The sequence below is a fragment of the Pan paniscus genome, chromosome 9 (assembly GCF_029289425.2).
Source record: "Pan paniscus chromosome 9, NHGRI_mPanPan1-v2.0_pri, whole genome shotgun sequence".
Classification (NCBI taxonomy): domain Eukaryota; kingdom Metazoa; phylum Chordata; class Mammalia; order Primates; family Hominidae; genus Pan; species Pan paniscus.
The window spans coordinates 106,530,652-106,543,598 of NC_073258.2; the positions used below are offsets into that span (position 1 = coordinate 106,530,652).

Consider the following 12,947-nt stretch of genomic DNA (forward strand, 5'->3'; position numbering starts at 1 on the left):
TGTAACGGTGTAAATTTTCATTTTCCATTACGCTGCATCAAACCATTAAGCAAAGTTATAGAGTTCAGTTTTTAAGGTGGTTTTTTCACATTAGGCTCCACGGAATGCTGGAAGTCTGAAGATACTCTCTGGGGTCTGTGATTTCTCAAGTGTGAGAAACATAATCTTAACCTGAAGACAGCATTGAACAGAGAAAGGGGTGTGGATTTAAGCACTATTATAGGTAAATTTTTGTGTGCCTCTCAGATCCCACCAAGGAACTGCCTCTTCCTCCTCTATGTAAGACCAAGATGACAATTCACGAACAGAAGAGCAATGCTAGTATGCTATAAGAAGGTCAAGGGCTTTGGGCTCAAATAGACCTGGCTCAGGTTTGAGGTCTCGCTTCAGCATTTACTGGCTGGTTTCTCAACTTTCTAAATCTCAAGTAGGTTGGAAGATTGAGTGAAATATAAAATACATACGTACATACATACATACACACACAAACAAAATAATAAATGTAAAGTTTTATCAATATGCAACTCAATATCTGGCCCACCATAGCTGTTTAATAAGGGCTATGCCCCCTTTACTCTAAGATGAACTTAAAATTGTAATCTTCTGAAACTAAATTTTATGTTTTTAACTTGAATAATTCTGTGCTACCCTGGAAGAAAATTAAGAGTAAAATAATTCACGGAGAAATGTATTTTACTATGTCTCTTTTTCTCCCCAAACATATAACTGTCAAGGAAGAAAAGAAAATATGCATATTAGCTTTACCACTGCAGTAAACTAAAGACATTTTGAACTAATCTAATAGGAACAATTTAATGGATGCAGTTCTCAAACACTTGGGAAAGTTGAAATACAAAATGAAGGGAACACAAAGTCACATAATCTCATTTCAAGAGTCACTTTCAGTGTTAGCCCCACACAGCTGTTACACTGGGAATTATCCAATTGCACACAGATAGATCTCTTTCCATTCATTTGGATAATTCTGAATTCCTTTCAGAGGAAGCATAATGCCAGTGCAGAAGTATAAAGACTCAATAACGGTCATCCTAAGGAAGGATTCAACCAACCAGAACAGCTGCTCATCAGAAACACTGCAAAGCTTCCTTTATCATCCATAGGTTTCTTCCTAACATAGTTGACATTTCAAAATACATTGGATATTTTTTACTCACAGACAGTAGTAAAACATTTTATGAACTACACTTTTCAAAAAATGACAGACCTTGAAATAAAAAGAGATAAAACAGATTCTGGATGTTATTTGTGTGTGTGTGTGTGTGTGTGTGTGTGTGTGTGTGTATGTGTATGAGTAAAAATCTTATCAGTTTGTCATAATTGAGGCTGCAAGTTCAAGAGACAGAATTATTTTAAGAAAATGCACCAGCACCTAGCTTCACAATACCCAGTGATGTAAAGCTGCATTGAAACAGATTAATCACTTGAGTATAGATTTAAATGTAACCAAATTATTAGACCAGAATAGACTTGTTTGTAAGCCTATTTGGATTTATATCCTGACTTTGCTTCTTCTACATATGTAGCTGGCCTTGGATTGCTGAATCTCCTTGTAGCTTAGCCTCACAAGTAAATGGAGACAATAATAGTAATTTCCTGACATGGTTGTTTTTGGAAGATTAATAAAACCCACCTGTGAAAAATGCTTAGAACAGTACCTGGGTCACTACCGACACTGTGAAGGTTATAGTTGTCTTAAGACTAATAAGTATTATTGACTTTATCCTAGAAATGTGCAGAAATGTGTATTCCTATATTGTTTTTGCAAATTAATTGCAATACAATTTAGTGGCCTTATAACCAGAATCAATTTGGGAGACTCAAAAGCAGTTTCTGTAAATCCCTCATCATTTCTGTAATTTACATACAGGTTTGATCAATAGTGAATATTCACAATTCACTTTTGTTAATAAAATATTTAATTCAATATTCATCCTTGAAAGGAGCATTTCATTATTATAACTGCTGTGAGTGCCGGAGTCTGGCCTTTCTCATCTTTGAAACCCTGGTAGACAGCAGAGTGCTGGGCCCCTGTGGGCCACTCAGCCAGTATGTGCTGCGTGAATGAGAGCTATTTAGCAAATAGCAGATTTTCAGTAAATAATGAATGGGCTTGGGCTCTTTTGTACAAGCCATCTTTTCTACTTTACCCTAATAAACTATCAATTTTTCACAAGTATGCAAATTTAAAATTTTACAAGTCTTTTTTGCATTCAAAGTTCTAAACCTACTATCCTCCTTAATTAAGCATTTTGTGGGCATAAATAAGATGTGTTGTAAGAAAGGGACCTGTTAAAGCAAAACATAACCCTTTTGCAAAGAAAAAAATATTTTTTTAAAAAGGTCAACATCACTTATTGGAAAGAGTACAGCCATGATTTGTAAATTAGAGATTCTGATTCAGTGGATATAGGATAAGGCCCAGGAATCTGCAGTCTTAGGCATCCTACGTGATTCCAAATACCAGGGTTTGGGAAACACTGAGGTAGCAATAATAAAATCTACCATGTATTAAGCCCATGCAGCGTTCTAGCTACTGTTTATATGCTATATATAAATTAACTAATTTAATCCTCCAAAACACACTTGTGCCGGATTTCAAACCCAGGCAGTCTGCCTCCACAACCTAGGTTCTTGCTGGTGCATACTATACGTTATTGGGGCTCAGATAATCAGAGACATAAACTAGTCTCTCTGAACTTCAATTTCTTCATTTGCAAATTCAAAATTTATTTATTTAGGGTGAAAAATAAATGAGGTACAATCCATCAATACCATATTGAAAGTGTTTTGCACGTATATATAAATATGCATATATTGATAATTGCTATTAGATTGATCAATTAGATCAATCTGAGAGACAATATATTTTATTTCTATTAAATGAAGAATAAGCAAGGCATTACGAAAAAGAACAGAATGAAAAATGGTAAATAAATAGAACACCAGTTTAGATTTATTTAGATGATTGCTATAAAGTACCAATGGGCATCAATTGTTTCTTGGAAAATCATCACGATCAAACATTTCTGAAGCATGAACCAGGCAGATGTTGATGTACCTTAAACTTTTAGTGTTTTCCAAACCATGGTCCTTCCCATGGGAACTGACATTATAAATCAAGTGATGTTTATATCTTTAAGGTTATATGAACATTAAAAGTTACTTGTATTATATTTGATATTGGATAGACGACATTTCTAAACTGATATTATCTGCTTTTTACTCTGGTACTAAAATCAGGTAACTAAAACAAAAGGAAATAGTGGCAAACTCTTGGTTTAATCTGTATAAATTGTCGATAATATCAATTGACTAAGAAAAAAGTATTCATGCCTAGAATGAAATATCTGCTATTAGGCTGGGGGTGGTGGCTCACACCTGTAATCCCAGAACTTTGGGAGGTCAAGGAGGGTGGATCACTGAGGCCAGGAGTTCAAGACCAGCCTGGACAACACAGTGAAACCCCGTCTCTACCAAAAAATACAAAAATTAGCTGGGCATGGTGGCCACACCTGTAGTCCCAGCTACTTGGGAAGCCGAGGCAGGGGAATCGCTTGACCCCAGCAGGTGGAGGTGGCAGTGAGCCGAGATCGAGCCACTACATTCCAGCCTGGGCGACACAGTGAGACCCTTTCTCAAAAAAAAAAAAAAAAGGAAAGAAAAAGGAAGTATCTGCTATTGACCAGCAATTTATGACAATGTTTTGTAAAATATCTATGCCCACATTATGACTCTTAAGATCACATTACCGAGTTGAATCTTCTATTCAAGAGGATTATCTCAAGTCATAATGAAAGTGCGGCAATAAATTGTTTCTTTTAGGTTTATTACAACAAATTTCAACTGGATCATTTGAACAATGTAGATGTTTACATCTCAGTGTACTATTGATTTGTGGAACATTTAGCTTTCTTATTCTTGAATTTCTCCTTGTGTGAATTCTTTAGTTGAAAGATGACACACTAAACAGTATCCAAGACTGAAGTATAATCATTTATTCATTTAACCTAAAATTTTCATGTGTTGATGTTATATTATGTACTATGCTAGGTTCTGGGAATTAAAAGATAAATATTACATAGTACATAACCTAGTCTTTCCCTTCTAATTCAGTGGAGGGAAAAATCTTTCCCCCAGAAAGGTTTTTTATTAAACGTGTATGTGTGGTATTTTTGTTTTTTGGGTTTTTTGCTCCTTTGTAAGGTAAGCTTAAAAGCGATTTTGCTATTACTCTGCAGGAGAAGCTCCGTTAGAATCTTTAATTTACAAAACAGTGGTTTTAATTGCACCACTAGCAATTATACTGTGAATTAGACTGCAAACATGCTATTATAATGCATCTTGGACTTTCAGAAAACAGAATTGGACTCCCATAAGCAAAGAGAGAAATCTCCTTCAGTGAGGAGGTAAACAGAAAGCTATCAGAGCCAACACTCACCCCCATGGAGACAGGCATTGTTCTCTGACTCCTCCAGCTTCTCCTCAGAAAGAGCTGAAAAGCACTCTTTCTTAGTGTACATTTTAAACTTTACGGTGATTTCCATCCCTGCCATTCTGGTGAAAGGAACAGAGAGACTATAACCTGGTAGGCCAAGCCAAAGACAACTAATTGAGCACTGATCTCTGTTCCAGTTCAGAAGTGTTCCAAATTCATTTCTCTGTGTATAAAGAAGTCTAAAGGCATTTAACTCTATGACAAACTCATATTCAAATTAATTAATAAATTATTATATAAACTTTTATAATGTAAATTTGAGCAATAGTGATTATTTTTCCCCAATCAATTAAAGTACATAAGGCCCTACTGTTTGGGTAAAGGCTGTGTTAGACCCTCTGAAGCATACAGAAAACGTAAGATACTGTTACAAGTCAGAGAATTTAAATAAATCCAAGACAGGGGAAACATTTTGTAATCAACACAAGACAGACTAAAAGCAGTCTAAAAGATGTAAAGACTTCCCTTTTTTTTTTTTTTTTTTTTGAGATGGAGTCTTGTTCTGTCGCCTAGGCTGGAGTGCAATGGAGTGATCTCAGCTCACTTCAACTTCTGTCTCCTGGGTTCAAGTGATTCTCCCACCTCAGCCTCCTGAGTAGCTGGGATTACAGGCGTGTACCACCAAGCCTGGCTAATTTTTGTATTTTTTAGTAGAAATGGTGTTTCACCATGTTGGCCAGGCTGGTACAGAATTCTTGTACAGAATTCTTTACTTCGAGTTCAGAAACAAGAGAGCTGATGAAGATGGGGGGAATCACATAAGTACTATTGATATCACAGAAGTTTAACATTTAAAAATATTGCTTAACTACTGTTTGTTTCTACATAAAAAGATGAATCATTACAGTTCCTTTAGTTTTTGGGTTGTTTTATTATTTGTTTTATTAGCATTACTATTGAAAATATAATATCTTTTGTATAATATGATCCTATTCAATGAATAGGAGTAGATTGACTGCCCATTACAAAGAAGAGCTTCTCCCCTCGGATAAAAGATAGAAAGGCATGTGGATTTAGTCAAGGTTTGATCAGTAAAGAAAGTACTATTGTTGACAATAAAATAATGTTCAATTAGAAAAATGAACTTTGAATGACCACATCTCCCAAAATGCTGTATTTGCAATATGCTGTATTACAAAAAGGCTTTCAAATGTTCTAAATCAACCCATAAAATGTTATGTGATTGTTGTAAAATTAAAATAACTAAGACATTTTATTATTAGAAAATCAAAAAAACAAAAGATGTTGGCATGGATGTGGAGAAAAAGGTATGCTTATACACTATTGGTGGAAATGTAAATTAGTACAATCTGTAGGAAAAACAGTATGGAGATTTCTCAAACAACTAAAAACTACCATTTCACCCAGCAATCCCACTACTAGGTATCTATCCAAGGGCAAATAAATCTTTATATTAATAAGACAGCTGCAACGTATGTTTATCATAGCACTATTCACAATAACAAGGTCATTGAATCAACCAAAGTGTCCATTAATGGTTGACTGTATTTAAAAAATATATAGTACATATACAACATGGAATACTATGCAGCCAGAAAAAAGAACAAAATCATTTCATTATAGCCACATGGATGGAGCTGGACACCATTATCCTAAGTAAAATAATTTAGAAACAGGAAACCTAACACTGCATGTTCTCACTTATAAGTGGGAGCTAAACAATGAGTACACATGAACATAAAGATGGAAACAACAGACACTGGGGACTCCAAAAGGGATGAGGTTGGGGATAGTGAGGGTTGAAAAGATAAAAAAAGGCTTTCCACTGCTAGTCAATATCTCCGGGACTGGTTGGATGAAAACCCAAAAATTGATCCTGAAATAAGGAGATTCAACTCTCCCTTGAAAAATCTTATAGTTCTGATAAAATATATTTATATGAAGACTAGGCAGTGACATGAAAATCACATTCAAAAAGTTGAATAATTAATGGTGGAATCCTTAAGCCATAGGGAATTAGGACTTAGGACTAAATTGTCTACAACCAAAAGTACAAGTTAGACATTCCTAGTGACACACAGGTAGATAAAATAATTTAATGGAATCTACCCTCATTCTGAAAATAAAATCTGACCAAAAGATAAAAAAGCATGCTTTTTTGGAAAAGAGAACATAAATTTTACAGCATCACAGATAGAACTGGTAAAAACCAAAAGGCATAAAAGGCAGCAAAAACAACTTAAGATGTTAATTCTTTGATATGATGAACTATAGATCTACAAAAATAGTAGTCATATGCTTCCAAGCCATTGGAATTGCAATTATAAAAGACCACTGAGGGTAGAGTCTCATCAATGGTTACAGGTTTATATTAGATCTCAGACTGCTGAGAAAGCTTTCCAAGATGATTCAAGCCCCCATTGATTTTTATCTTCTCCGAACTCATCAAGAACATAAAAAGTCTAACACCAATTATAACATTTATGTATGCCAAGCAAAATGCATAATAAAATAAGTGTTCAAAGTGTTCAGAGACAGGTCATGTATGTCCTCCCGCCCCTCCTTTGTTCTTGGAGCATAATCAGCCTTGGTGCTGGATCTGAAGGGCCTTTAATTAAAGTGCCCTGTGACCATGAGCAGCTCTACCTCTTTAGGCATCAGTTTTTCAGCTGGAAAGTTATTAGAGTCAATCATACCCCTTTCTCACTGCAGCTCCAACAATCCAAATTCTTTTATCTTATTTCTGTTGACATTACTTAAAAGAAAAACACTAAAGATAATATTTTGATGTGAAGTGAAATTTAAGCTTACATAAGCACATTCTCTAAGTGGATGTCTTTAATTTCATTATTGCTCAGGGTGACTTTACTGATCAAAAGAAGCAGCACCAAAAAAATTGCTAAGTGAAGTCATTGTGGTACTCTTAACAGTCCTAAATGTCAATTTGAAGAATAGGCTGCTTCTTCTGAAGCACTCCTATTTAAAACGCAATGGACAGCAACACTGATGGATGATCAAGGCAGTCTGAATCACACAAGGGGACTTTATGCTTCTGCAAGTGAGAAGGAAAATGCAGAATTTTTTTTCTATCACTCTCACACAGCTATGAAATGCTGTTTGCTATTCAAAATGCAAAACTGCCAACCAAAATCTGAGAGAAGATAATCCATTCTTTCCTTCCACCTGCATTGGTAAGCACAACAAGCTGGGTGGGAACTTCTCCAAATTTTTTTATTCTGTCTCCCTTTGTACATTCTTTTACTACACAAACTGTGTTCTCTAGCTCACCTGTCAGAGAGACATCTGTTACCTTTATAGAAGCCAATGCACATTGCTGTGTGTCACGCTTTAGTAATTCACTGCCAATACTAGGACAAATCTTTTTACAAAGCTTTGTCTGAAAACTCTCTTTTGATCCATCAGTCACTAGGGGTACATGTGTTGCCCACCCCTCAACTTCAGACAACAGTGGCAGGTGATCTGTGAGCTTAGTTGTCTTCTCCCATGCAGCTAAAATGACACACTACCTCCTAGCTCCCTTGCCAGTTTTTAAACTACCCTGGCAAGCACAGAGAATTAATAACAAAACATGAAGCATGCCAAATGTAACCTTAATGCCCTTGTGCACCCATTCTTCCATTACTTTTTCACCTTTCTGCCTCAAGCCAGCGAAATAAAAGGATTAGACATAATGCTATAAATTTAAAAATAATGGAAGCCTTAGCACATGTTTGCAAGACATAGAATTATCATGGTACTACTGACACTTTAAATGTAATGATTTGATATATCAGAAAAGTTCTTTGAGATCCAGAAAAGATGAAGAGAAGAGCTAAGTCTGGAAAATGCGAGTTAAAATAATGGATCATTATATGTGGAAGCATATATCCTTCCATTTCCTTTTTATGTGGTTTGATTATTTGCTTTCTTTGCTGCCCTGAAGAACCTTGGCTGTCCATTGCAAAATGCTCTTCGTATTGACAGCATTCTACTCTATTTATCATCAAGCAGAGCCTGTGTCAGCAGATCCAATGGCCTCTCTGAGTGTGGCCCTCCCACTGGGTAGATGATGAGCTCGGCTGATCCATCCCTGAAAGTGCTGAGGGAGCTTCCAGCACAGATGGCCTTCTTGCTGATCATGTCTGAGGGTTTTGTTTTGCTTTTTTCCCCCTAAATTGGCTCATTTAATACAAGATACATGAGAGGCAGTTTGGTCTAAGCCAACAGCAACAACGAAAAGTAGAATTATGAATTAGAGTGCTGCTTTAAAATCAAAAGACAATCACCAAAGTAAAGATATTGTCTGTCCACAGTGGTAAAGAGAAATAATTGTGATATGCATTTATATTTATATCAATACTAATATGTCCAAACAAAGTGTATTTTGTTGGTTGGTCTCAACAAAAAACAATGATTGTGCATTTAATACATAATGTTCTTCTATAGAGTTGTAAATGTTTTTCTAATTAATTTTTTAAGTTGAAAAATATTACAGATGCATTATACATGTGGGGCTTCCATATTCATCGTTAATGAAGATTACTCCCATTTCAGTCCTCAATTCTCAGTGATTGTTTCTCTTACCAGTTTCTAAATGTGCCATGGAGTGCCAAGTTCTAGTCCTGTTCAGTCTTCTCAACTACATAGAACATGTATCTGCACAAAAACTTGGACCTGGTAATATTAGCCACTCAGTGATTCTTTCAACTGTTCAAAAGGAATGACCTAGCTCAACTTATAGAGAATTTCTCATCATAAGATAGAGAAAAATAAGGCACCTGAGTGTCCAAAGCACTCAGCAATATGAATTTGAATGTCCACTTGAAGTTAACATTAGAAATTTAATACTAAAGTGAATTACACGTGGGCAATGTCATGAATGCTGTATAGCATTAAAGCTTAGTAAGAGGATTTATTCCAGGATGACAAATAGGAAACGTAGAAGGGCTGGGGACATTCTCAGGGAATTTCATGTAAGACAGTTTATTCTCATGGATCTGATCCAGTGTTGACTCAAATGAAAATAGAAGCAGCAATATCACTTACCCTTAGGTAGCTGAATTCTTTTAAAATATGTTTTATAAATGCCACATGTCAAAGATATTAGAAAAAAATTTCAAGAATGCCAAAGCATAAAACTATACTTGTTTCTTCTCATAGGAAATGCAGGAATAAAATAATACTGAACTTCATAATGACTATTAAGTTTGTAACATAAAAGTAAACACCAGTTTGTGTAATATGATGAAATTTACAGAAAGTACAAGAAATAAACGAACATCAAGAGCTAGAACTTAAATTATGTTAAAATAGTTTAAGAATATTCAGATATAAAAAGTCACTTGCAAAAGGGGTGGTCATAGTCAAATTTGAAATTTACTTTGCCTAAAAGCATTGTATAAGAGAGTTCCAGTGAGAGAGGTACTTTTGACAGTAACAGTGAACACAAAATCCTCACACCTTATAATTAAAATTTTTATATATTTGTATTATAAGAAGCACCATTTCTTCAAGAATAAATTAGGTACTTTTTCATGTGGAAAACAAACACAACTTTTACTCATAACTTTGATACATGTTCCATATACCACCCAAAATTTTGCATGCCTTACCTTTATATTAGAGAAGTAAATTTTCAAAATTAGCAACACATACTTTTAACATACCTGAAGATATTTGCTTATTTCTTCCAATAAATATCAATAAAAGGAATGGCAGTTATACATATCATTATTTTTAAAACTATCAGTTTAATTTTAATTTCTAATTAAAATCCTTATCTAAGTTGTTCAGTTCAATGAAAATAATTTAATAAATTTAAGACACTGCCTTCAACTGGCTTATAGTTTAGAGCAGGAGACAGACCCTAAATGAGTATTTAATATTGCATCTGGGCACTTGGTCTGATCTATGCCAGTTTGCCAACCAGAGTTTGTCCAACATACAAAGACAGGCTGCATAGGATCCCTACTATATACTCAGAAATTGAATTATTGAGATGCTCAACAATACACTCAAAGGCATTTCAGATTCTCAAACTTTCCCTATATTCTCTTATTTAAGGAAAAGTGCACAGTGTAAACAAGTTCTTATGCCAGCAGGCTAATCTCATAATTTCATTTAAAATACTTTGAGTCAGTTCAAGAAACATTTATAGAGAACTACCAAATGCTGAGCACTATGCTGACTTCTGGAGATGTAAATAAGATGGAGCTACCACTCTCTGGGGGCCCTAGATTAGACAAGGCCGATGGAGTGAGGTCCAGAAAGTCTCTTGAGTGCATCCGTAAGTCTGCACCATTTCCCTTGGGTTTAAAAACTGTGGACAGTGACAGGGATACTACACAGACCCTATTCTACCACTTCCCCAGGGGTAAATAGAGGCAAAGGGACAATACAGGTCAAGCACTAAGATTACCACATCTAGGGTTCCTGCTAGGTCTGTCTTCTGCTCCCTCAGAGAAGAGACCCATAGAATCCCACAGCAGGGACCATTAAAAATGCATATAATGTCACTTTTTAAAGGGCTCTGAGAGCTCCACAATGCAGGACTCTATTACCTCTCTTAAAGTGGATCTTTAAACATTCTTAATAAGGCAATGGATGTTCACGGATTTGAAAGCCTCCCATGAAGCTGTTCTTCCCACAGGAATTTGGAAGCAGTGATTCAGCGGGTGCAACAAAGTCTCTGCTTTTCTGGAGAACTTTAGCTCTACCAGACACAGGGTCATGGAATGTCTGGTAGACATAGAGCTTAGGGGAAGGAAAGTGGGGATATCAATACACAGGCAGAGAATGTCACTCTTGCCAACTGTCCAAAAATAGAGATATGCCCAACATGCTATTTGAACACCAAAGGATGTTTGGAGGATTCCTAACCACAATGGTGAAGCAGTGTGGGGAAGAATGGAGAGAACTCTTCACAGAGTAAGAGATATTTTAATCTTGAAGAGTTAGTATTTAATCAGGAGCAGTAGGCACTCACAGAAGGAAGAATTGCATGAGCAAACACAAAGAGATGTGAGAATTATAATTCTGCATATCTAGGAGCCATAAATGTAGTCGGCAGTTATGATAATGTCTATTTTAAGGGTAATGACAATCACTCAATTTCTTAAATGGTCTCTTTGTCCACCAATTAATTCCACATTCCAATGGCCGATTAAAAACTATCTTATTTGGTGTTTGTGGGCACTTACTGATCTTAGAAGAAGACAAAGCAAAAAGAGGAACATTCATGTTTATAAACAGTCTATGAAATGCTAGAGACTGCTTTCCTTTTCCAATGGAGTGAAAACCCTGTGATACAGGGTTTTTGGCTTGTTATTCACAGCTCTATCTCCAGCAAATAGAACAGGAACTGGTGTATATACACACATATATGTGTATGTGTGTGCCGGGGTGTGTGTGTGTGTGTGTGTATGTGTGTGTGTGTATATATATATATACACACACACACACATATCTGTCTCTCTGAGATATATACATATCTATCTATCTATATCTATCTATATATATCTCTCTCATAAGATATATACATATATATATATAGAGAGAGAGAGAGTTATGGCTGTGGTTATGGTTATATGGCTATGTAGTAATAAATAGGGATTCAATGATAAGACAGATCTGAGACCTGTCCTTACAGAGCTGACATTCTAATCCAGGGGTTTTAATCTTGGAGATGGAGAATTGTAAACTTCTAGATAGGAAAAAAAATTACATCTTAATTACATCTTTAGTTTTCTTAGCCTGTAACTCAAATTTAGCATTTAAATTATGAATATAGGCCATAAACCACCGAGGTATTAGCAGTACCTGTGACTTTGTGAAACATTAAAAATCACAGATAATTACATACCACATTCAGTGTTGCACACATCTGAGAAGACCATTTTTACTCATAATGATTTTGAAACTGTTATTGACACACCATTAGGTTTTGTTATTTAATGCATTAATAAAGAATCAGGTATCTTATCATATCACAAATTTAGTTTTAATACTTTGAAATTGAATTTCAGTTACATATGTATACATGTGCCATGCTGGTGCGCTGCATAACTGGTTACTTTTGTTGTCTGTGTAATTTATTTCCTACATTTAAAAGCGTAGTTCTGAGAAAAGAAGTACAGACTTCACCAGAATGTTTAATAGGTTAAGGATACCAGAAATTGCTAAGCACTCCAGTCTAGAAGGCAGGAAAGAAATTAATTAAACAAGAGATTATTAAATGACGTGACAAGTGAACTGATAGAGGAAGAATACTGTGTTATCACCATACACGCACATAGTAGTTCAGGGTGGTCTTCTAAGGATTCATGGAGAAGTCAAGCCTTGGCTCCCCCTGAAAAACTTGTAGGAGAGTATGAAACATTCAAGAAACTGAAGGAAGTTTATTACGAAACGAACTAGAGTGTGAATGTGTGATGTGGACGTTTGGGTGCAGGAGATGAGGGGTAAGAGATCA

At 35.6% G+C, this 12,947-nt stretch overlaps 1 protein-coding gene across 11 annotated transcripts in view; it reads left to right on the forward strand.

Annotated features, from left to right (window-relative positions):
• Positions 1 to 12,947, forward strand: part of GRIA4 (glutamate ionotropic receptor AMPA type subunit 4) — a 375,233-nt gene that overhangs the window by 175,497 nt on the left and 186,789 nt on the right. The window lies entirely within an intron of this gene.